Genomic DNA, 25397 nt, shown 5'->3' on the forward strand with positions numbered 1-25397 from the left:
AGGTAAATTCTTAAAATGAAATACAGTGCAGGCATTAAAATTCTAATAAAGATGATAATGATTCTTTACTGACTTCCTGCCATTTGGAAGTTTTCTATGCTAAGTGCCATTTTATATCCGTTTTTATGGTAATCATGAAGGCATTCACGGGAAATGTATGCCAGGTGTTAAGTGTTAAATGCACTGTACAAACAGGGTTCATAGAATGATTTTTATCATTCTCCAGAAAATACATGTTTGCTTAAATATATAATTTTGCTACAATATTTGCTGAAATAAATTACTATTGTTTCTAAGTGGTGGAAATTTAAGTAAATTCTTTTCCAGTTTCTATGGAGCAATTTATGGTGATTATGCATGATACTTCCAATTAAAAAGTGTTTTAGTCAGGACTGCTATAACAAAATAATATAAACTGGCTAGCTTATGAAAAACAAAATACATTTCTGAATTTTAGAAATTAGGAAGTCCAAGTCAAGACAGATTCAGTGTCTGAGACGTTTTCTGGCTCACAAGAGGCACCTTCTAGCTGTGTCCCTCTCTCACATGGTGGAAGGGAAGAACTCTGTTCTTTTAGTTCTTCATAGGACAGTAGACTGACCACCATACCTAATTGCCTTTCTAAGGCTCCTGCTACAAATGCTATCACACTGAGTATTAGATTTCAATTTATGAATTTAGGGAGTGGCACAAACATTCAGACCATAGCTAAAAGCACAAACTATTTGCATACCGAAAACAGTATTATTCCTACATGTGCGATTGCTAGTGATCCGTTGGAGAAAAGGCAAGAGTATTGAAAAAATGCACATTTTCTTCACAAGTCTATTTATCAGAAGCTAGACAAGCATTATTAAAATATTAAATTCTTAGAATAATTTTGGCAAATTGTATACAGTAACCTTGAGCTCTGACATAATACCACAAGCATTATAAGCTGGAGTGTGGATAGGACTGACATACTTTGGCATCTCTGGGAAACATTCTAAGGAATGACACTACAGATAGTCATTAACTTCATGTCACCAAATGTGTGGATTGAGTTCTTTCCACTTCTCTGGAAATCCTTCCTGTTTAGCCACTATCATATGTATTTACCTGACTCTATATAGATTTGTACATCCTACCTCTAACCTGATTTCTTAATTTTCCTACAGCTTTTCTACTAAGGCATCTAGAACTCCTACTCCAGGTTCTGTAGCCTATGTTTTGATTTATGGTTTTTAGTTAGATATAAAACCAAGATCTACACTGACATTATCACAAAAGCATGGAACACACTCTGATCTGATTCAGCCCCAGCATTCCCCCACCCTTAACCCACTCCCCCTTGTCCACTCCTCCACTAATCATTCTTCAATCTCTTTACACATTTCCTTTTTAAAAATTATTGTCCTGTGTATGCACCCAATGCCAGGATCCCCCAGGCCATATCCACATTTTTCCCATTCCTTCATCTTCCTTCTCAATCACCTTTGTCTACTCTACTCATTTTTCCTTAATCTTGATGAAATTCTCTCTTCTGTTTTTTCTTTTCTCTCTCTCACTCTTTTATTTTAAATTTTTTACGTCCCCCATCATTATTTTGGATTAGCTTCCACATATCTGAGAAAACATTTGACCTTTGAGTTTGGGGGACTGGCTTATTTCACTTAGCATGATAGTTTCCATTTACCAGCAAATACCATAATGTCATTCTTCTTTCTGGCTTAGTAATATTTCATTGTGTGTATATATACCACATTTTTTTATCCATTCCTTTGTTGAAGGGCACCTTAGTTGGTCCCACAGCTTCCCTCAATAGTCTAGTTTAAATTCTCAAATATATCTTAAAAGATCATCTTCCTCTATGAGTGCTTGACCAATGAACTACATCCCTGTACATCCCTGACCCTGTCTATTTTTTTTATTATTTTGGGATAGGATCTCACTAAATTGCTGAGTCTTGCCTCAAATTTTTAATCTTCTTGCATTAATCTCTCATGTCACTGGACTTACAGGGATATGCCACTGCACCTAGATTCTCAAAAACATTTATTCCCAACCTGACTTTAAATATTTCTTCAGAGGCCTCTCTAATATTCTGTCTTACTTTATCATTTTAATTCAGGGAAAGTGAAGTGAGTTTACTCCCTGTTCACTTTTGTCATGTTCCCACCATGACTCACTACTTACCACAAAATAGAGAGCCCATGCCTTTTGAGTGGAATACACACACACACACACACACACACACACACACGCGCATGCACAGAGAGAGAAAAGTGTGTGTGTGTGTGTGTGTGTGTGTGTCTGTGTATCTCTGTGTATACATAGCTCTTACACTAATCTTGAATCTCTGCCAAGATTGATTTTATGGTCACCACCTTTACATATAAAATCACTGGCTTTTGATGCATAGATTTCTTTTTCTCACAGATTCTAGTATCTTTATCAGGAAGAGTAACAGTCACTTTCCACAGCAATAAATGCCTTGGCACCTCAGCTTCCAATCCTCTCCACCTCCAATGGCTGTTTCTTTAGCTGCTGTCAGCAATACTCTTTTTTTCTTGCTTTGGAAATTTTCATTTTCAAAAATGATGCTACTTCTGAAACCTCTGTTTCAAACCTCATACTATCTTGACTCCTACTCCAAAATTCAAGAAAGGAAGGTAGAGAGGAGAGAAGAGAGAGGAGAGAGGAGAGAGTGAAAGAGAGAGAGAGAGAGAGAGAGAGAGAGAGAGAGAGAGAAGAGAAGAGAGGAGAGGAGAGAAAAGGATAAGCAAGGAAGGAAGGAAGGAAGGGAGGAGAAAAGGAAGGAAGGGAGGAGAGAAGGAAGGAATCTTCCATCTTTCCACTCAGCAGCCTCCATGCCCACCCACCAGGACCATTTATGTGTATTTTATGACACTTTGAACTTGCTTCTATCCTTGTCTCCTCCTTCTTATGCCTTCACACTTTCACAGTTCTCTTTTATTTTGTTAAGCCCAAACAGTATCTTCTAGGTCCCTGGAAAACCTGCCTTTATCATATCCAACATTTTAGGCCTGGAGTTCATCATAGAATCTTGTAGATATGCCAAAATAATTAATTTCTTCTCAGAAAGAATTCACCATATTGTGTATAAAATGAAAAGTGTCTTATTTACCACGACCTGTAAGAACAGGAGATTAACTTTGTGCATGTTAAAGGAAGAGAATTATTTCATCATGAAGAGAAGCATGTGACTACAGAAAGGCACCAACTGTGTAGCCCCCTCCTAGGTTCATACATCTGCATGGCTCTGTATTATTATCTGTATTATTCTGCTCTCTCAGTACATCTTTCTTCCTTCTGTTTGTCTGAATCTCACTCACGGCTGGAAGACAGTTTAAAACTTTTCCAGTACAAATGACAATGTTTCTCCCGTAACCACCCATCTCTTCCTCCTAGTGTGACAAGGGAAATAAATACACACATGCTACATCATAGACAGCAATCTTAAGTTGGGCAAAAGAAAAAAGAAGCATCAAATTTTAATAAATTAACTGCCACTTGGTACTTCTCTTATTGGTTTATTACTTCTCTTATTGATTTATTACTATGACAATATACACTTATACACTGAACTCATATCTCCTATCAAAATATTGTGACTTTCTTTAATTACATTTATTGGTTTTAAGACTATGCATAAATATAATTTTTATGTAGTTGTGGTTCTGTCATCTGACTTCTACACTTTTTGTCTAATGCAATTAGAAACAATAGTAATAACAAATATAGCAAATGCCACATATTACTTGAAAAGTATCAACTATTTAATTACTTTTGATCTGTTTACCAATTTAATTCTGATAATTAAACTGTGATCTATGCATGATTATTGCCCTCATTTCACATTGAATAAGCTGAGAAAACGATAGATATCTTTCCAAGGCCAAAGGGTAGTTACCTAGTACAACTCAGATTCAAACTCAGGAAAATTATCTCAGAAGATGGAGTCCCTAACTATTAAGCACTCCTACCACATTAGAAATGTTCATTACAGAATAATTTAAGTTCATAAAATTTTATGTACCATAAGTTCTTGTATTAGTAAAGTTGTATTTGTTTTATGTTAATAGAAAATATTGATGATATGATAAGAGATTAAATGATATCATTTAATACAGTGAATGACACTTTATTACATTTTGGACAATGACCTAACATCAGGCAGTGCAAGTTCACTATATTACCCATAAGAATACTGACATTTGTGATATTACATCTTGAAGCATTATTAGAATAAAATAAGAAATGAAATATCTTAAATAATACTCATTCTTACAGTCAAGAATTCAAGTTTTACATTATGTGTAAATGTTTTTTTTTTAACATTTACACTTAGGACATCATTCACATTATATAATCTTTTTAGGACTCAAATATTTTACTAATGATTCAATATTTACCAGAGAAATTAACTAATAAGAACAAAAGATGTAAAAACTAATCAAATGAGAAACCAAGTCAAGTTAAATGACAAAAATGGCTGGGAATACAAATCATGTCTCAATAATAAATATTAATGGCCTAAACTCACCAATCAAAAGACATAGGCTCGCTGATTGGATGAAAAAAAAAGATATGCTACCTCCAAGAGACTCATCTCATAGGAAAAGATATTCACAGAGTGAAGGTGAAAGGTTGGTAAAAATCATACCACTCAAATGGACTGTAGAAGGAAACATGGGTTTCCAACCTCGTATCAAATAAATTAACTTTAAGCTAAAATTAATCAAAAGAAATAAAGAAGGACATTTCATACTACTCAAGGGAACAATACACCAACATGACATAACAATTATAAATATATATGCCCCAAACAATGGAGCATCTAGGTTCATCAAACAAACTCTTCTCAATTTCAAGTGTCAAATACACCACAAGATAATAATTCTGGGTGACTTTAACACACCTCTTTCATCACTAGATAGATTTTCCAAACAAAAGCTGAAGAAAGAAACTATAGGACTCAATAATACAATCAAAAACTTAGACTTAACTGACCTATATAGAATCTTTCATTCTTCAATGAGTGAATACACTTTCTTCTCAGCAGAACATAGATCCTTCTCTAAAATAGAGTATATATTATGCCAAAGAACAATTCTTAGCAAATACAAAAAAGTAGAGATACTACACTGCATTCTTTCAGATCACAATGGAATGAAATTAGAAATCAATGATAAAATAAAAAATAAAAGCTACTCCAACACCTGGAGACTAAATAATATGCTACTGAATAAACAATAGGTTACAAAAGTCATCATGGAAGAGATTAAAAAATTCTTAGAGGTAAATGAGAACACTGATACAAATTATTGAAATCTCTGAAACACTACAAAGGCAATACTAAGAGGAAAGTTGATTGCATGGAGTTCATTCCTTAAAAGAAGAAAAAGCCAATGAATAAATAGCCCCACATTACATCTCAAAGCCCTAAAAGAAGAACAAATCAATACCAAAAGCAGAAGAAGACAGGAGATAATTAAATCAAAGCTGAAATCAATGAAATTGAAACAAAAGAAACAATTGAAAAAATTGACAAAACAAAAGCTTGGTTCTTTGGAAAAATAAATAAAATTGACAACCCCTTAGCCATTCTAACGAAATGATGAAGAGAAAAAACTCAAACTACTAACATACATGATGAAAAAGAAAATATCATGACAGATACTGCAGAAACAGAGAAGATAACTTGAAATTATTTTGAAAACTTGTGCCCCAATAAAATAGATAATATTAAAGGCATTGTCAAATTTCTAGAGTCATATGATTTGTCCAAATTGAATCAGGATGATATACATAATTTTAACAGATCGATTTCAATTGACGAATTGGAAGATGCTATCACAAGCCTACTAACAAAGAAAAGCCCAGGACCAGATGGATACACATCTGAGTTCTACAAGACTTTTAAAGAAGAACTAATACCAATACTCTTCAAATTATTTTATGAAATAGAAAAAGAGGGAGCACTTCCAAACTCATTCCATGAGTCCAATATCACACTGATCCCAAAACCAGGCAAAGACAAATTGAAGAGAGAAACCTTCAGTCCAATATCTCTAATGAACATAGATGCAAAAATTCTCAACAAATTTCTGGCAAATTAAATACAAAACACATCAAAAAGATTATGCACCACAATCAAGTGGGGTTCACCCCAGGGACCCAAGGTTAGTTCAACACATGGAAATCAATAAAGGTAATTCATCACATCAGTAGACTTAAAGATTAAAAAAAATTATATGGTCATTTCAATAGATGCAGAAAAAGATTTTGAAAAAAATATAGCATCCATTCATGTTCAACACACTAGAAAAACTAGGACCAACAGGAACATAGCTCAACATCACAAAAGCTATCTATGCTAAGCCCCAGGCCTACAGCATTCTAAATGGAGAATAATTGAAAGCATTCCCTCTAAAAACTGGAAAAAGTCAGGGATGCCCTCTTTCACCACTTCTATTTAATACAGTTCTTGAAACACTGGCCAGAGCAATTAGATGAAAGAAATTAAAGAATATGGATAGGAAAAGAAGAACTCAAATTAAAACTATTTGCTAATGATATGATTCTATACATAGAAGACACAAAATATTCTATCAGAAAACTTTTAGAACTATCAATGAATTCAGCAAAGTAGCAGAATACAAAAGCAACGTCCATAAGTCAAAGGCATTTCTGTATACCAGTGACAAATCCTCTGAAAGGGAAAACAAGGAAAACTGCCCCATTTACAATAGCCTCAATAAAATAAAATAAAATACTTGGGAATCAACCTAAAAAACGAGGTGAAAGACATCTACAATGAAAACTACAGAACTCTAAAGAAAAAAAATTAAAAAGACTTTAGAAGATGGAAAGATCGCCCTTGTTCTTGGATAGGCATTATTAATATTGTCAAAATGACCATACTACCAAAAGCACTAGAGAGCTTTAATGCAATTCCATTCAAAATCCCAATGATATTCCTCATAGGAATAGATAAAACAGTCATAAAATTAATCTGGAAAACTAAGAGACCCAGAATAGCTAAAACAATCCTTACCAGGAAGAGTAATGCAGATTGCATCACTATACCAGACCTTAAAATATACTACAGAGTAACAGTAACAAAAATAGCAAGGTATTGGCAACAAAATAGCCAATGATACAAAGTAGAAGACACAGAGACTAAACCACATAATTAAATTTATCTTATATTTGACAAAGGCACTAAAAACATACATTGGAGAAAAGACAACCTCTTCAACAAGTGGTGCTGGGAAAACTGGAAATCCATATGAAACAAAATGAAATTAAACCCCTATCTCTCACCATGCACAAAATTCAACTCAAAGTGGATCAAGGATTTAGAAATAAAACCAGAGACCCGGTGTCTAATAGAATAAAAAGTAGGCCCTAATATCCATCATGTGGGATTAGGCCCCCACTTCCATAATGAGACTCCTTAGGCACAAGAATGAAAATCAAGAATCAATAAATGAAATGGACTGAAACTAATTAAAAAGCTTCATCTCAGCAAAAGAAACAATCTGTGAGGTGAATAGAGAGCCTACATCTTGAGAGCACATGTTTACCCCTTACACATCAGATAGAGCACTAATCTCTAGAGTATATAAAGAACTTAAAAAGTTAAACACTAAAAAAAAAAAAAAATAACCCAATCATAAATGGGACAAGGACCTGAACAGACACATCTCAGATAATATATACAATCAATCAACAAATATATGAAAAAATGTTTATCACTGCTAGCAATTAGAGAAATTCAAATAAAAACTAAGATATCATCTTACTCCAGTCAGAATGGCAGCTATTATGAAGACAAACAACAGTAAGTGTTGGCGAGGATGTGGGGGAAAAGGTACACTCATACATTGCTGGTGGGAAGGCAAATTGGTGCAGCCAATATGGAAAGTAGTATGGAGATTCCTTGGAAATCTGGAAATGGAATCACCATTTGACCAGCTATCCCACTTCATGGTCTATAACAAAAGGATTTAAAAACAGCATACTACAAGGACACAGACACATCAAGGTTTATTTCACAATAGCTAAACTGTGGAACCAAACTAGAAGCCCTTCAGTAGATGAATGGATAAAGAAAATATGGTATATATACACAATGGAATATTATTCAGCAATAAAAGAGAATAAAATCATGGCACTTGAATGTAAATGGATGGAATTGGAGAAGATAATGCTAAGTGACATTAGCTAATCCCCAAAAAACAAATGCTGAATGTTTTCTCTGATATAATGAGGCTGATTCATAGTGGGGTTAGGAGGGGGATCATGGGATGATTAGATGAACTCCAGATAGGAAAAGGGGGTTGGGGGAGAGAGAGGGTATGAGGGAAGAAAAGTTCGTGGAATGAAATGAACATCATTACTCTAAGTACAAGTATGAAGACACGAATGGTGTGAATATGCTTTGTATACAACCAGAGATATGTAAAATTGTGCTTTATTTGGGTATTATGAATTGTAATGCAATCTGCTGTTATATATAACAAATTAGAATAAAAAATTAAAAAATAGGAACAAAAGATGTTAATGACTTTTTAAAAAGATGATGTTTGTTAAACTGAAAGGAGACACCATTTTTCAGGATAGCCTAAAATATTATTTAAGATGTTATTGGTTCACATATATTACATATTATAATATGGTATATTATCATGTATATTAGAGCATGAGAATCTTATTAAAATATAAATTTCCTGGAATATATTGATTTAAATCTTAGTAAGCATTAATGTTAAATGGGAATATCATTATGAGTAATGAATAAAATTCTAGTAAAACAAATATTTTGGAAAAGCACAATTTAAAAGTGGCAATTTTTAAAAGAATGTACAGTAAGTAATATATGCTGGGAAATAGTACATAAATCAGTTGAAAATTTGGCCAATAAATTCTGTGAAGGTAAGAAATATATTCATATTTTTAATTACATACACCATTTAGAGTATTGTGCCTGACATACTATGGTTATTAATAAATATTTATCATATTAATAAAAATAGAACACTAGAGTGGTAATAATGGGTAAGCTAGCTTCCTCTTATGTTACTTAGTAGAAAACTGAAATATTCCAAACATTTCTAGACATTATTAAATAACTCAAGAAATGGCTATGTATTACTATTAATTTATTTTTGGATATGTTATATGAAAATTATAAGTTGATGATTGTTTTCAGAATATTTAAAGCTCTGCTCCTGCCTTAGGCACTGTGGAGTTCAGAGAAAACATCACATTTTCACTTGTGAAAGGAGAAATCTCAGAACAGTAAAGCTCAATTTTTTTCTCAGTTATTATTCCTGTTGGCTAATTAAATCTATCCATAAATGTGTATCAAATGGAAAAAAACCAAGGGTTTGTGGTGATTCATAAATTTTCTCCTTCAGAGTTCCTTTCTTTGGGAGGTATGGAGTCACACTAACTGACGCCAAAGCAAACAGAGCCGCAGCACAACCAAACAAAGCAAAGCCTTCCCAAATGTGATCATGGGTGACTCACAGAAAGGAGGAAATAAAAGATCAACCAGAAATTGAGAAAAAGCAAAGCAAGCTAGCTCCCAGAAAAATATTTGGAAAAATAATTTTGAAAGATGTTGCTTTAGAGACTATAATAAATTTTATTCAGAAATATAATTAAAAGACCAAATAACGAGAATAAAATGATATATTTATAATTAATATGCAAAAATAGATGTTATTTTGATAAAGCTAAAATTAGTAATATCCATTGTGTGATAAATGGCTAATGGCCCAGTTTTTCCAACTCCCATCACATGGTTTGTATTTCATATGATCCTTTCTTCTGTTCAGCATCTCAACAGGATAAGATTTCTTATCAAATAAAATAAGTCACATTTTTAATCAAGACAGGGATATAGATTTTGTATAAATTCTCCCATTGACATCTTGGTGGCAGTCTTCCCTTAACAGGTAAGTAACATTAGTCATAATTATAGACAAAAGGTCCTAAGGAATTATGCTCTTTCTATGAAACATCTCCTCCCTTTGACGTCTCTGTTATAATTGTTTTTGGAGTATCTAAGTATCTGATCATGTAACCTTAAAATAATGCAAAAGATATATTTGTCCTATCTACTATTTATCTATATACTTTCCATCTATCCATCTATTCTTCTATATGTCTATCTATATTTAGGTTTGGTTAATGTTCTGTCAACTTGAGAATTGTTTTGCTTTTTCAGTTTTATCTCTGACCTTGAGGTATACAATAAGAAGGAATTTAAAACAAAACAAAACAAACACCATAGGAGATGTTGAGAGCTTGACTTTAAGCTGAGACTGTCATAAAACAGGAAAAATATTGCTTTTGTGTACTGCTTTCATTTATTCTTTTAATACTTACAGAAACTCATTGATTTAAAATCTGCCTAGAAACTGAAGTGTGGGTTTAGGGTAGCCTGGCCTGGCCAGTAGCCCTTGGATTGTAGTAGAAGAGATGTGTATACAAAAACAAGATATACAGGTAACTTTCTCGTTTCTTTAGTGATTGTTCTTGCCTCATAATGTTGTCTTTAATTCTTTCAAGATTTATACTGACTATGTGAGGAATCGTGCACGCCTGGCTATGGAACAGGTGTCTTTTTGAACTGAGCTATCAATCATAAACTGAGTGTTATCTGACATATGCACAGTGGGACTTCAACTTTAAATAGAAATGGTATACATAGACTGAATCCAAACAAGTCTGAAAAGATACAAAGAAATTACATGAGCAGGTGGTTCAGACTACCATAATACCTGCTCCTGCTGCTCTACCACATATCCCTCACGACACAGATATGACCTCATGGGGTGTCCACTATGACTATCAACAGAAGAGAAAAAAAAATGTGGTCTGGTTTACAGCTGAATCTGCATGTCAGCTGGCAACATCTGGAAGAGAATGACTACTGAAAAACAGCCTTATGAAGTGTTGGTTCTGAAAAACAGTGTTGAAAAGCATACTTCCCAGTGGGAAGAATTTTGTACAAAATACATAATTTCTACTTTTAGGAAAGAAATGTGGCCAGAAGCACAGATCTCAGGCAGTGACTGATGGACAGTGTTAATAGGTAGACTGTTGGTTAGGACGGTGGGACTTCAAGATTAAATGAGTAGGTTATCTGGAGAAGACTTTCTTGGATATATCTCATAGAACACACCCAAAATGATTTTTTTTTTCCCAATGGATATGGGCATTAGAGGATAGTCACAGCTCAGATGTTTCTCAGCAATTAGATGGATGAAACTTATCTTCTTGTACCATCTTTCTTTAATTATCTAAGTTTGCCCCATAGATACATGTGCAGAAACATTAATGAAGGAAGGAAAAGGTGGCAGCCCTAGCATTATCTGCTACCAACAGCAAGAACCCCAAATTTATTTTATCAAAATCACTAATCCCACCTAATAATAATCTTCTTTTTCGGCCCTCAGTGGATCAGTCTGAGTAATCTAAATCTGCAAAGTATAGACTGATGTAAGGAAACCATAGCTGTGTATGTTGGTGTACGTGCTCCTTGTGAGGTACCAGAGTTTCTCTGCATTTTTTAGTCAAAAATGACCATAATGGAAAGCAAAATTTCTGAAAGTACAGGTCCCCTCCTGGCGTTGTACAGTCTATGGGTATGAGCAAATGAGTAATAACACATACCCACTGTGATGGTACCATGCTGAGAACTATCATTGTCGTAAAAATCCTCTGTGCATGTATTGTTCATACCTAAAGCCCTAAACCTCTACCACATTCCCCAGTAACTACTAATAACTTTACATATCCATAATTTTGCCTTTTTCAGAATGTCATTTAATTGGAATTCTGTAGTAGGAAGAATTTTCACTTAATAATAATCATTTAAGCTTCCTCCGTGTTCTTTCATGGCTTTATAGCTGCTCATTTTGTTTTTAACATTGGATGATTTCTATCATCTGGATGAACCACTTCACCCTTCTTTTGCTAAAGGACATCTTGGTTGTTTCCAAGTTTTCACAATTACAATAAAATGTCTCTAAATATCTATGTGCAGATTTTTGAATGGATATAAAGTTTTTAATTCCTTTAGGTAAATACCAAGGAGTATGATTGCTGGTTCATATGGTAAGAGTGTGTTAATTTTAGAAGACAGGACCAGACTGTCTTAACAGTGGAATTGACATTGCATATGCTCACCAGCAATGAATTAGTTCCTGTTGCTTCACACTCTCACCAGCATTTGCTGGTGTTTGGCTTGTCCTGGACATTGGCCATCCTCATGATGCTGTTTTCATTTATATCTTTCCAATGAAACATAATGAGGAACATCTTTTTATAAGTTAATTTGTGACTTCTATATCTCCTTGAGGAGGTGTCAAGGTATTTGGCCCATGCATTATTTGGGTTTTATTTTTATTGTAGAATTTAAAAGAGTTTTGCAGTATATTTTAAATAGCAGATTTTTATCTGGAAATATATTAGAAATATATTCTTCCAGTAATGACGGTCATTTACATAAAATTATAATTTTAATAAAAATTACTTACCAACTTTTATCTCAAAGGCGTACTTTTGGTGTTGTACCAAAATGTCATTGACAAACCCCGAGTTCGTGAAAATTTTATCTTATGTAATTTTATCAGTATTTTATAGTTTGCAGTTTCACATTCAAAACTGTGAGCCAATTTAACTTTGTGAAAGAGTAAGGTCTTAGTCTAGATTAATTTTTTTGTAGTTTAGTATCAGTTTTTAGAGTACCATTTATTCAAAATATTACTTTTCTCCATTTTATTCACTTTGCTCATTTGTGAAATATCAGTTGAACATATATATATATATGGCCCCATTCCTTTGATCTTTCTCTTTCTTTTATCAATACCTCACAGTCTTGATTACTATAGCTTTATAGGAAGCCTTTAAGTTTAGTAGGGCTGGCCCTAACTTTCTTCTTTTCCTTCAATATTGTAATGACAAATCTGGGTCTTTTGCCTTCCCATAAAAATTTCAGAATCAGTTTCCTGAAATCCACAAACATAGATTAGTGGGATTTTGACTGGGATTTCTTTGAGTCTATATATCAACAAGGGAAAAATGACTTGATATTGACGATTTCTATAAATGAACATAAATTGTACCTTCACTTAGTTCTCCTTTGATATCTTTCATTAACTTTATATTTTTGCTTATGTATATCTTATACAAATTTTCTTAGATTTACATATCAGTATTTCATGTTTTTGGATACTAATGTAAATACTATTGTGTTTTCAATTCCATTCTCCACTTGTTTGTTGCTGTTATTTAGGAAAGAGATTGGCTTTGTGTTCTAAACTGTCCTGCAATCCCATTATAATTGCTAATCTAATCCAGGAGATTGTTTCTTTTTTTTCTGTTTTTGTTTTTATTCATTCTTTTGGGTTTTCTGAGTAGATGCTCATGTTATTTGTAAACAGTTATAATTCTTTCTCTCCAATCTTCACATATTTTATTTCTTTTTCTTGCCTTATTGTGTTAGCTAAGACCTTCAGTAAATAATTAAAAGCAATGATAAAAAGTGACAAACTTTTCTTGCTCCCAATACGAGTGGAAATACTTTTAGTTTCTCACTATTTCGTATGATGTTAGCTGTATGTTTTTCTGTAGATATTCCTTACTGAGTTGAAGATTTCCCCTTCCATTTCACTTAGAGTTTAGTAATGAATTGTTATTGAATTTTGAAAAATGTTTTTCTGCATCTAATGATATTATGATATTCAGACTATTACTATGTGATGAATTTTTGAATTTTGAATCAGCCTTGCATACCTATGATAAATGCCACTTGGTCATGGCTTATAAAACTGACAATTGAATTAACATCCATCCCATGATATGGTCCTTGATTGTCACTTTTTAAAAACCTCCATGGTAATGGGAGTGAAGTTTTATTCAACTAAAGGAAAGAAATGCATAATCATTGAACAACAAAACTAATGGATGGTTATGATTTTTCTCTGTTAACCTGCCGAGGTCAACTCTTCACTGTTTTCCATCATGAATATTGCTCTTACCGGGTATGGTAATGTATGATTTCTACTTGGGTTGAGCAATTAGAAGAAAATCAAAATGCTGAGCAGAGTAAAATCTGATACTTCTACATATTTGCTATATTTCAGATAGTAGTAATCCTACTGACTACACTCTATGTCTCCTCCTTGGTAGCTCAAGCTTGTTTTTTGTAAAGGCTACATTGTGATGCATCAATGCCAGCTGACTGCTGCCTTTACAAATCATTCCATATCAATGCCAGGCATAGAAATTAGACCACAATGGCTCTTTATACCAGCACAGTCATTGACTAAAGATCACTAAGTTAATTGACTTTGTATCATATAAATCTAGTAATTGTTCAACTGAAATTTTCCCCAATCCCTGGAGGCACAAATTATAAGCACAACATCTTTTTAAGGCACTAAATTTGGGGATAGTTGATTATGTAACAGTGCATAATTGGAGTAGAACTTAATAACAGAATTGGAGTGCTATTGTAAAAATGTCAAACCTATATAGCATTGCTTTGTGTTGGTGGTAGGTGGAAATGAAAAAGACCTGGAACATAAAGTTTATGAAAGTTTGAGAGAACTTAGTAAGTCTGATGTTGAGATTTTAAATGAGAGAGGGAATGCCTTTGGAATCTCAAGAAAACAGGAGTATTTCTGTGTAAGAGCATATGTTTTCACAGTTTATTATTTTCTGTATTATAGGAAAAATAAAATAATGATCTCATTAAGTCTTTTATATAGCAAGAGAGATTTCAGGCAGGATGAAGAAAGTCTCAACTATCTTCTGTATCTTCTAGCTGCCAATGATAATATGAGAAGAAAGAAATTAAATTGATATTATTTCAGCTTCTGAAAAACTATTAAAGGAAATATAATAGCTTATAGCAAAAATATTTGCAAATTAAGAAATGTAATCAAGGTAAAGATTAAGTCCAACAGTTGAATGGTTAATCTGACTGTCAACTTGCTTGGATTAAGAGATGCCTACAATTAAGAGACTTCTAGTTGTATCTATGGGAGTGTTTCCAGAAGTGATTGACATGTGGAACAGCAAATTAAGTGGGGAGACCCAACCTGAATGTCGGCAACACTGTCCAATAAGATGGGTTCCTGGATGGAACAAAAGTGGAAGAAGGAGGGATTGGAGGCAAATAGAAACTTGATTTTTCTGCTTGAGCAGATGCTTCAATTGCTGCTGGAATCTCCTGAGGATATCTGATTCTGATTCATTCACTCTTCCAAAGCAGACTCTGACTAGTGATTCTCCACAGAGTTTCCAAGCCTTTATTCCCAGTTGGGTGCTACATCATTGGTCTCTCTTATTCGGAGACTTTAACTTCTTTGACTGAGCAGCTACTTGTTTCTCTGGCTCTGCAGCATGCAGACAGCCATTGTGGGACTATGTAGCTTCTGTTGATGTAATCCAATCTAACAAATCACCTTTATTGCAATCCTATCTATCCAGGTATTTATCTACATATCATGAAAACATATAGATCATGTTGGCTCTATTCCTTTAGAGAATCCTAATACAAACAGTAAACATGTCCTCGGAGCTGAAACATTAGGTGTGTGGTTTTAATATACTTTGTGCAGAACTCAGAATAATTCATTGTCCTTTCTGATAGTGGTTTAAATCTCTTAAGTATAAAATTGTACACTGAGTCTCATTTTTAAAGCATAAATGGGTTGGCATTAAATTCATGGTGAAAATAAATAATGAAGTGAATTATGACTGAGTTTTAATGAAGCCCCCCAAAATATTTTAAAGTAATTATCCTTGTTAGACTCAAAATATGCAATGAAGGGAGGTCTTTTGATTCCTGCAAGCAACAAAAACCTGAAAAAGCTATGTGAAATACAGTCATTTCTTATGAAAAAGCACAGATATAGCAAGGATGCCAAGAATACGTAAGCAAACACAAGGAGAGAGATAATAGGTGTACTAGTGAGAAAGATTTCTCATAGGAAGCATGACTGACCACAAAACTGACAACATATTCCCCAATTTTATGTGCCTCCCCTCACCACCCATCCATACATTTTGATTGAGAATCTTTACTGGGCTATGTATATTATCTCTCCTTCAACATAGTTCATTAATTCCTTGGGTCAAAGGTAAACTGTCATTCAGTTCACAATACTACTGAATGGTAGACACTTTGGTTAAGAAACTACATTCAAGGACACTTGACTATAGATTAACAAGGTACTGACTTCAATATTACAATTTAACAATATCAAAATTCATGAGACGTTTGGTGTTTCAGTAAGAGATAAGTGTATTTTTCATGTGGAAGGGAGGAAAATCACTGGGGCCCAGAAGACAAACTGAGATAGTTAATGTCCAGTAGTCACCAATGAAACACACACATCCACATTCATTTGAACTAGACATGTGTAACTAAGGGGATGTGGGGAAAATAGAAGAATGTAGTCATAAGCTAGATTATAAATACTTTGCAGCTTCTAGAAATGTCTTCTTGAAAATTTTGTAATCATAAGTACAAATAACCTAAGGAAAACTGTGTTGTGAGAAGCCCATACTAGACATACAGAAGGCCTTTTAGAGAGTTTTCTGTCCAACCTCCATTGTCTCTATTATTCCTGAAAAGATGTGAGGCTAATTAAATTAAACCATCCTGAATTTTCTAGTCAAGGCCAGCCACCAGGTATATACCAGTAAATTAATATCATGTGCAGATAAGTGGCCAAGCTGAACCCTTTCTGAAATAGTGATACACAAAACTCAAGAGCAAAATAAAATGATTCCTTTGAGCTACTAAATTTTTCAGTAACTTTCTATATAATAAAATATCACTGCAGCGTACTCAGATGTCAACACATAATATTAAAAGAGTTAAAGAAAATTGTATTTATCTGTATTATTTTTCTGAATTGTTTCCTCAACTTAAAATAGAAATCTGTGTCACATAAATTCTTTGGTACATTGCTTTATTATTTAAGTAATTATTTTTATGATCATTGTTAAATCAATTTATATGGCTGATAGTAAGGCATATTTGAAGAGAACTATATTTTTAATATTCTAAAATTTCAAAGACTTAAGAAACAACACTTTTAAATGGTAAAGGCCTCCTAAAATATGTGTGTCATACAAATTTTAATTTTCTTCATCATTAAGTATGAATAAACTTAATAAGTGATATTTATCTCATATGGTCAAACCCAAACCATACTCTAAGTGTGAAATGTCCAATTCAGGAGGCTGGCTGATACAAACAGTTCTATCCCAGGATACTGATCACATGTTAATAATCAACTATTTTCCAAACCAATGGTAACTTATAGGGAGATATTATTTTCAGGAGAATAGTTTAATCAATAACACATTAAGTACAGGGCCTTCAAACAAAGTAAAAAACAGAAACAAATTCATGTGTTATACTAAAACCTCAATTTCACTTAAGCATGCGATAATATATAAAACCTATAAGTGTACCCACATTTCATATAGCGTGACCTTACACATATTCTTCATAACAAACACTTTAAAATGCATCATCACACTGTTCCCCAAGATCAGGAGAACTAATTAATCTTCACTTGAATTATGATTTACTTCATTTTTATGCTCATTATAATGTCATTAATGTTTGCTAGATCATCATCACTATGGCAACCAGGAGTGTTATGGATGTGACCTAAAGTCTCTAATTAACATTTGCATTGGGTTCCTCAAGGTAGTGAATAAATGAATGCAAAATAGTGCACAATTCTACCTTTGTTTTAAGCCATTTTCTGGTAATATTAAGTTTAATGATTTTATCCCTACTATTAATCAGGAATATATATTTTCATATTCCAATGGATTACACCACACGTGAAAACATTTATTCTATTGCTCTCAATAGATTAATGAATGAAATATATCTCAAGGAAAAAAATTGTATTATTTACTTCATTCACACTAAAATATGTTAATTTATAGTCTTCAAATATGCATTGTTCATTTGTAAAACTTTATTTTGATGAATTCTCATGATGAAATTTCTTAAACATAAAAGTCAAAAATGACATTTTTCACAAAAGGGGAAATGGCTTCATAGTGTATGTTCATTTTTTTTATGTTGGAATGAAAACTAAGCATTGGAGAATAATAAATACTATAAATGACATGATGACATGGCACTTCCTAATAGTTTATAATGTTAAGTAGATTGGTATTTCTGAAAAAAAAATACTCTCATTAAAATTTTTGGTCTGTACTTGTCATATTGTACTTTATTTATTTTATGGTATTTATTTTGCAGTTCTGGAACTAAACCTAGGGTCTTACAAATGCTAGGCAGGTACTCTACCACTGAGCTACATAACTAGCCCTGTCATATTTTATAATGAAAATATTAAGTTGAAATCATAGAGCTTAGTTACAATTGTTTGCTTACTATAGCAAATTAAAAATATTTAGTTTTAAAATATTTTTCAATTATAAAATAAAAACATGCACATTTAAATACATTGATCAATTCTTTTAAGAATCAAATTTATTTGTGAGAGTCTTGTTATTTTTTAATCCCAGCATAATGTAACTTTTGGTGTATTTAACTTCCTATAAAATGCCACAACTTTAAAAAGATCATAATGCAATGTCTCAGAACGTCTGGCTGAAAAATAATTTTGGTCTTAATAAAATATTCAAAAATTTAAGCAACATGCTAAGAATCATATGATCATCTCAATAGATGCAGAAAAAGCTTTTGACAAAATACAGCACTGCTTCATGTTCAAAACCTTAGAAAAACTAGAGATAATAGAAACATGTCTCAAAATCATAAAAGCTATCTATGCCAAGCCCCAGGCCAACATCATTCTAAATGGAGAAAAATTGAAAGCATTCCCTCTAAAAACTAGAACAACGGGCTGGGCATGTGGCTCAAGCAGTAGTGCGCTCGCCTGGCATGCGTGCGGCCCGGGTTTGATCCTCAGTACCACATACCAACAAAGTTGTTGTGTCTGCCGAAAACTAAAAAATAAATATTGAAAAATTTTCTCTCTTTCTATCTTCCCCCCACCACTCTCTCTTAAAAAAAAAAAAAAAAAAAAAAAAAAAAACTAGAACAAGACAGGGATGCCCTTTCACCACTTCGATTTAACATAGTGCTTGAAACACTGACCAGAGCATTTAGATTGACAAAATAAATTAAGGGGATATGTATAGGAATAAAAAAAACTCAAATTAGAATTATTTTCTGATTCACAATATCCCCCCAAAAAATAAAATACTTGGGAATCAGCCTAACAAAAGAGGTGAAAGATTTATACAATGAAAATTACAGAACCCTAAAGAAAGACATAGAAGAAGACCTTAGAAGATGGAAAAATATACCCTGCTCATGGATAGGCAGAACCAACATCATCAAAATGGCGATATTACCAAAAGTCCTATATAAGTTCAATGCAATGCCAATCAAAATCCCAACAGCATATCTTGTAGAAATCGATAAAAGAATCAGGAAATTCATATGGAATAATAAAAGACCCAGAATAGCAAAAACAATACTAAGCAGGAAGTGTGAATCAGGCGGTATAGCGATACCAGACTTCAAACTATACTACAGAGCAATAGTAACTAAAACAGCATGGTACTGGTACCAAAACAGGCGGGTGGACCAATGGTACAGAATAGAGGACACAGTAACCAATCCACAAAACTACAACTATCTTATTTTTGATAAAGGGGCTAAAAGCATGCAATGGAGGAAGGATAGCATCTTCAACAAATGGTGCTGGGAAAACTGGAAATCCATTTGCACCAAAATGAATCTGAATCCCTATCTCTCGCCAAGCACAAAAGTTAACTCAAAATGGATCAAGGAGCTTGATATTAAACCAGAGACATGGCATCTGATAGAAGAAAAAGTTGGTTATGATCTGCACGCTGTGGGATCGGGCTCCAAATTCCTCAATAGGACACCCATAGCGCTAGAGTTAACAAACAGAATCAACAAATGGGACTTACTCAAACTAAAAAGCTTTTTCTCAGCAAAAGAAACAATAAGAGAGATAAACAGGGAGCCTACATCCTGGGAACAAATCTTTACTCCACACACTTCAGATAGAGCCCTAATTACCAGAATATACAAAGAACTCAAAAAATTAGACAATAAGATAACAAATAACCCAATCAATAAATGGGCCAAGGACCTGAACAGACACTTCTCAGAGGAGGACATACAATCAATCAACAAGTACATGAAAAAATGCTCACCATCACTAGCAGTCAGAGAAATGCAAATCAAAACTACCCTAAGATACCATCTCACTCCAGTAAGACTGGCAGCCATTAGGAAGTCAAACAACAGTAAGTGCTGGAGAGGATGCGGGGAAAAGGGCACTCTTGTTCATTGCTGGTGGGACTGCAAATTGGTGCAGCCAATTTGGAAAGCAGTATGGAGATTTCTCGGAAAGCTGGGAATGGAACCGCCATTCGACCCAGCTATTCCCCTTCTCGGTCTATTCCCTAAAGCCCTAACAAGAGCATGCTACAGGGACACTGCTACATCGATGTTCATAGCAGCTCAATTCACGATAGCAAGACTGTGGAACCAGCCTAGATGCCCTTCAATAGATGAATGGATAAAAAAAATGTGGCATTTATATACTATGGAGTATTATTCTGCATTAAAAAATGACAAAATCATAGAGTTTGGAGGGAAATGGATGGCATTAGAGCAGATTATGCTAAGTGAAGCTAGTCAATCTTTAAAAAACAAATACCAAATGACTCCTTTGATATAAGGGGAGTAAACAAGGACAGGGTAGGGACGAAGAGCTTGAGAAGAAGATTTACATTAAACAGGGATAAGAGGTGGGAGGGAAAGGGAGTGAGAAGGGAAATTGCATGGAAATGGAAGGCGATCCTCAGGGTTATACAAAATGTCATATAAGAGGAAAGGAGGGGTAAGACAAGATAATACAAATGGAAGAAAGGATGTACAGTAGAAGGGGTAGAGAGAGAAAAGGGGAGGGGAGGGGAGGGGAGGGGAGGGGGGACAGTAGAGAATAGGACAGACAGCAGAATACATCAGACACTAGAAAGGCAATATGTCAATTAATGGAAGGGAAACTGGTGTGATACAGCAATCTGTATATGGGGTAAAAGCGGGAGTTCATAATCCACTTGAATCAAACCGTGTAATATGATGTATTAAGAACCATATAGTGTTATGAACGACCAATAAAAAAAATAAAATAAAAAAAAATAGAATTATTTTCTGATGGTATGATTCTATGCCTAGAATACCCAAATATTCCACCAGAAAACTTATAGAACTAGTAAATGAATTCAGCAAAGTAGCAGGAAAGAAGAGTCAACACCCATAAATCAAAGGCATTTCTGTACATCCGTGACAAATACTCTGAAAGAGAAACTAGGAAAACCACCCCCATTTAGAGTAACCTCAAAATAAAATCCTTGAGAATCAACTTAGCAAAAGAAGTGAAAGACCTCTACAATAAAAACTACAACACGATAAAGAAAGAAAGAAGAACTTAGAAGATGGAAAGATCTCCCTTGTTCTTGGATAGGCAGAATTAATATTGTCAACATGACCATACTACCAAAAGCACTATACAGATTTGATGCAATTTCATTCAAAATCCCAATGATATTCCTAACAGACATAGAAAAAAGCAGTCATAAAATTCATCTGGAAAACGAAGACATCCAGAATAGGAAAATTGGTAAAGATAAAAAAAATGCTTACTTGGATGTGTATAAAATATTGAAATTCTTCTATATAAAAATGTTTCATTTATATAAGCATTGAATTTACAGAATTTCTTTAAAATGAAAAATCCTGTGATTTCTTTTTTTCACAGGTATAAAGCATTGGTTGAAACCCTTTGCATGTACCTATATATGATTATTCAAATAAATCATCAAAGGATATGAATATGTTTAATGTCTAATAATATATTTAATAAGATATGTTGAATGTCTCATAGTATTTTAAATTATACTTAATTCCATAACATACATATATATAATTATTAAGTTCAGGCTAAGAAAAGGGTGACATGTTAAAAATACATGGAAAAATTAGCCCCAATTTTTACTATGCCCATATGCACAAACACCCACACATACACACATATATAATGATATAAATGTGAGAGTTATATATATGTACACACAGAATATGAGTAAGTATGTGTGCAAATGTGTTTGTGTGTGTCTGTGTGTGTATAAAAGATTATTTTGGTTTTCATTTGAGACTTACTACTTCCTATCATTGTTGCATGTGGCAATATAAATTATATATTTTTCAACTTTTTTCATTTGCAAACCGAGGAAAATAATGGTACGTATCATATAGTTAAAGTAATATATATATATATATATATATAAAATATGCATAATTAAACATAATTATCAATTTTATATAAATCTCACAGATAGGCACATACAGTTTATCTCAGACTTAGAATTATGTTGTGGCATTCAGTAATCATTACATATAGTGTTTGATTTTATTAATTAGGTCAGGTCCAAAATAAATCCAAGGATTAATTAATAATAAATTAAATAATTTAGTAGTGTGTTTACTTTGTATTTTTTAAAAAAAAATTTTCATTAACTCTTTCAATAATCAAGTACTAACACAATTCTGCATTTTAATACCCTTTTTCTTGATCCTTTCTATTGGCATAAATGTTAGTACTGGACGTGTCTTTGTTTCAGGTAGATAAGTACAGGTTGAAAATGAATGAAAAGCCACAAAATGTCTCCTAAATCCCATTTTTTGAGGATGCTTTGTTTATTAGTTTTTAATACTTGAATTGGGTGCAGCATTAAGTATTCAAAGATCTCTGAGTCCTAAATTAAGATTAATTAATCAAAACTCACCATGAGAAACTGTGGCATTCAGATGTGCTCTCTGCTTGAACTCAGGCTGGACAATCTGTTCACATCACATTGGTTCAGAAGCACTGCTCTTTAAATCTCTGTGCTTTTATATTCCCACCTTTTACAATATTTATTGCTTCTTTGAATTAGTTAAGAATATTAAAGAAAAAAAAGTCAGATTGAAGCGGAAAGAAACTACTGGATTGAGAAAATAATTATACAAAAGGGAAGCTGTATATATTTTTCAATAATGTTGTCAATCCTTCAAATCATTTTCCCCTAAAGCTGTGCAGATATGCTAATATTTTAAAATGTGCACAGCATCGTTAGTAGTGATTGAGTTTTCTTGTTGAATGTGTTGAATAATATTGTGTGCAGTTTATGTCCAATTGATTTGAAAGTTCCATATATTAATATGTCTAGTTCACAGCCATTACTTACATGATTTTAAATTTTATTGTGACCCTATACAAGTTTAAGACATGTTGAGTGGCAGCTGTGTCTCAGAGGGGTGCAGTGATGCACTAGATATGAATCAGTGCTCTAGAAAGTGACAATTAGAAGGTAACGCAATACATTCATATTCAAAATGTCTGCCCCACAAATTCTAAAAGAATTTCTTTAGGTACATAGTATATAGTTTTATTAGTGTCATTTCAAATTCATTATAAAAATATCTTATGTGAAACTTAAAATTATATAATGTGACAGTCTGAAAAACACTATGAAACATAGTGCTATTTAAATAGTTTCAAAGTGATTCAAGAAAATTGCAGAATATAAACACAGACATTATAGAGAAAATAATAATAAAAAATGATTTTACTGTTGTTTGTATCTGAGAGTGACTCAGATTTTATCTGAGAAAGCATTCCAGATGATATATTGGGGAACAGTATAGTACTTTACACAAAAATGGTGCACACATAATTATTATATGCTATGGTTTGGATATGAGGTGTCCCCTGAAACTCCTGTGTTAGTGCAGGAATATTACAGATGAAGTGATTAGTTTATGTGAGCTAATCAGTCCACCCCACTTTGAATGAACTAACTGCATAGTAACTATAGGCAGGTGGTTGTGGCTAGAAGAGGTGGGTCACTGGACTTGTGACCTGGAAAGATTCATCTTCCTCTGTCTCTTCTTTCTTCTCTCTCTCTTCCATCCTCCCTCCCCCTCCCTCCCTTCCTTCCTCCCTTCCTCCCCCCCACCCTCTCCCCTCTCTGGATAGTGCAGCTTTCCTTCTACCAATCCATTCATTGATGATATTGTGCCTCTCCTTGGGTCCAAAGCAATAGCAGCTGCACCCCATAGTCTGAACATCTGAAACCAGGAGCCCAAACTAAACTTCCTCCTCTAAATTGTTCTTGTCAGGTATTTTGGATACAGTGATGAAAAGCTGACTAACAAATCATATTTTCATGTTGTCAATAACTTATCTTCTGAAATGACAATTTCATGATTTAAAATGAGTCATTAATATCTCTGTTGTATTAGTTGGGAAATGGAGTTACTTTTCCTATTGCATTCCATAGTGATACAACATGAAATCTTTATTTGATATTTCAAAATCCAAATTATTTTCCACAGTATTCAGTAACAAAATGAAGAATGAATTAAATGGTATATATTGATTTTTTTGTGTGTATTTGTTGGTGCATAAGCACAACTTACTTAGGACACTGATTGTAAAATATGTAGTTGACTGTTTCCTATAATATCATTTATATTTTGCTTTGAATCATTGTCATCAACCTGTTTGTTATCTCCCTTTCTCTATTTCTTCTCTCATTCACTGATTGTCTCCCAGACTATTCAGCCCCAGCTCCCATACCATTTCTTTGATCATCTTTATAACCCAACTCCTGTAAAGATTTAGTTACATTTATAGTCTGGGTTTCCTCACCTCTCCTTCCCTGTGAACAATTTCCAATAGGGCAATTTTACTACATAAGCACAAAATAATCAGAGTACCCAGAGATGTCAATGCCTGTATTTACTCATAGTCACCATCTATTGTAGCATCCCATTTGCATTAAACATGGTAGATCTGGCCATCCATATGAAAACATTTCCTTTTGTTAGCTTTTGGGACAACATCTTAAAAATTTATTCTTGGTCACCTTCCATGCTTATTCTCAATTTCTCAATCTCAATTATTTAGTCTTCTCACCTCTTTCTTCTTAATCCATTCTTAAATTTAAGTAATCTTATCTGGACTATATGGCTTTAATTATATATTAAATTACATACATAGGTATAATGTACATCAAATATTATATATTTTTTAAATTTATACTTTTATTTAAATGCCGCGTCGGAATGCATTACAATTTCCTAAGTAAGTCGTGCTCATTCATTAGCAGACCCATGCCTACTGTGAGCCTGGGTCCTACACAGGACAGTGTGGGTGGATCTGGGCCTCTGGGCTTGACCTCCAGGGTAGTCTGCTGGTCAGAAGGGGTGGTCC

This window comes from Urocitellus parryii, chromosome 2 (assembly GCF_045843805.1).
Source record: "Urocitellus parryii isolate mUroPar1 chromosome 2, mUroPar1.hap1, whole genome shotgun sequence".
NCBI lineage: Eukaryota > Metazoa > Chordata > Mammalia > Rodentia > Sciuridae > Urocitellus > Urocitellus parryii.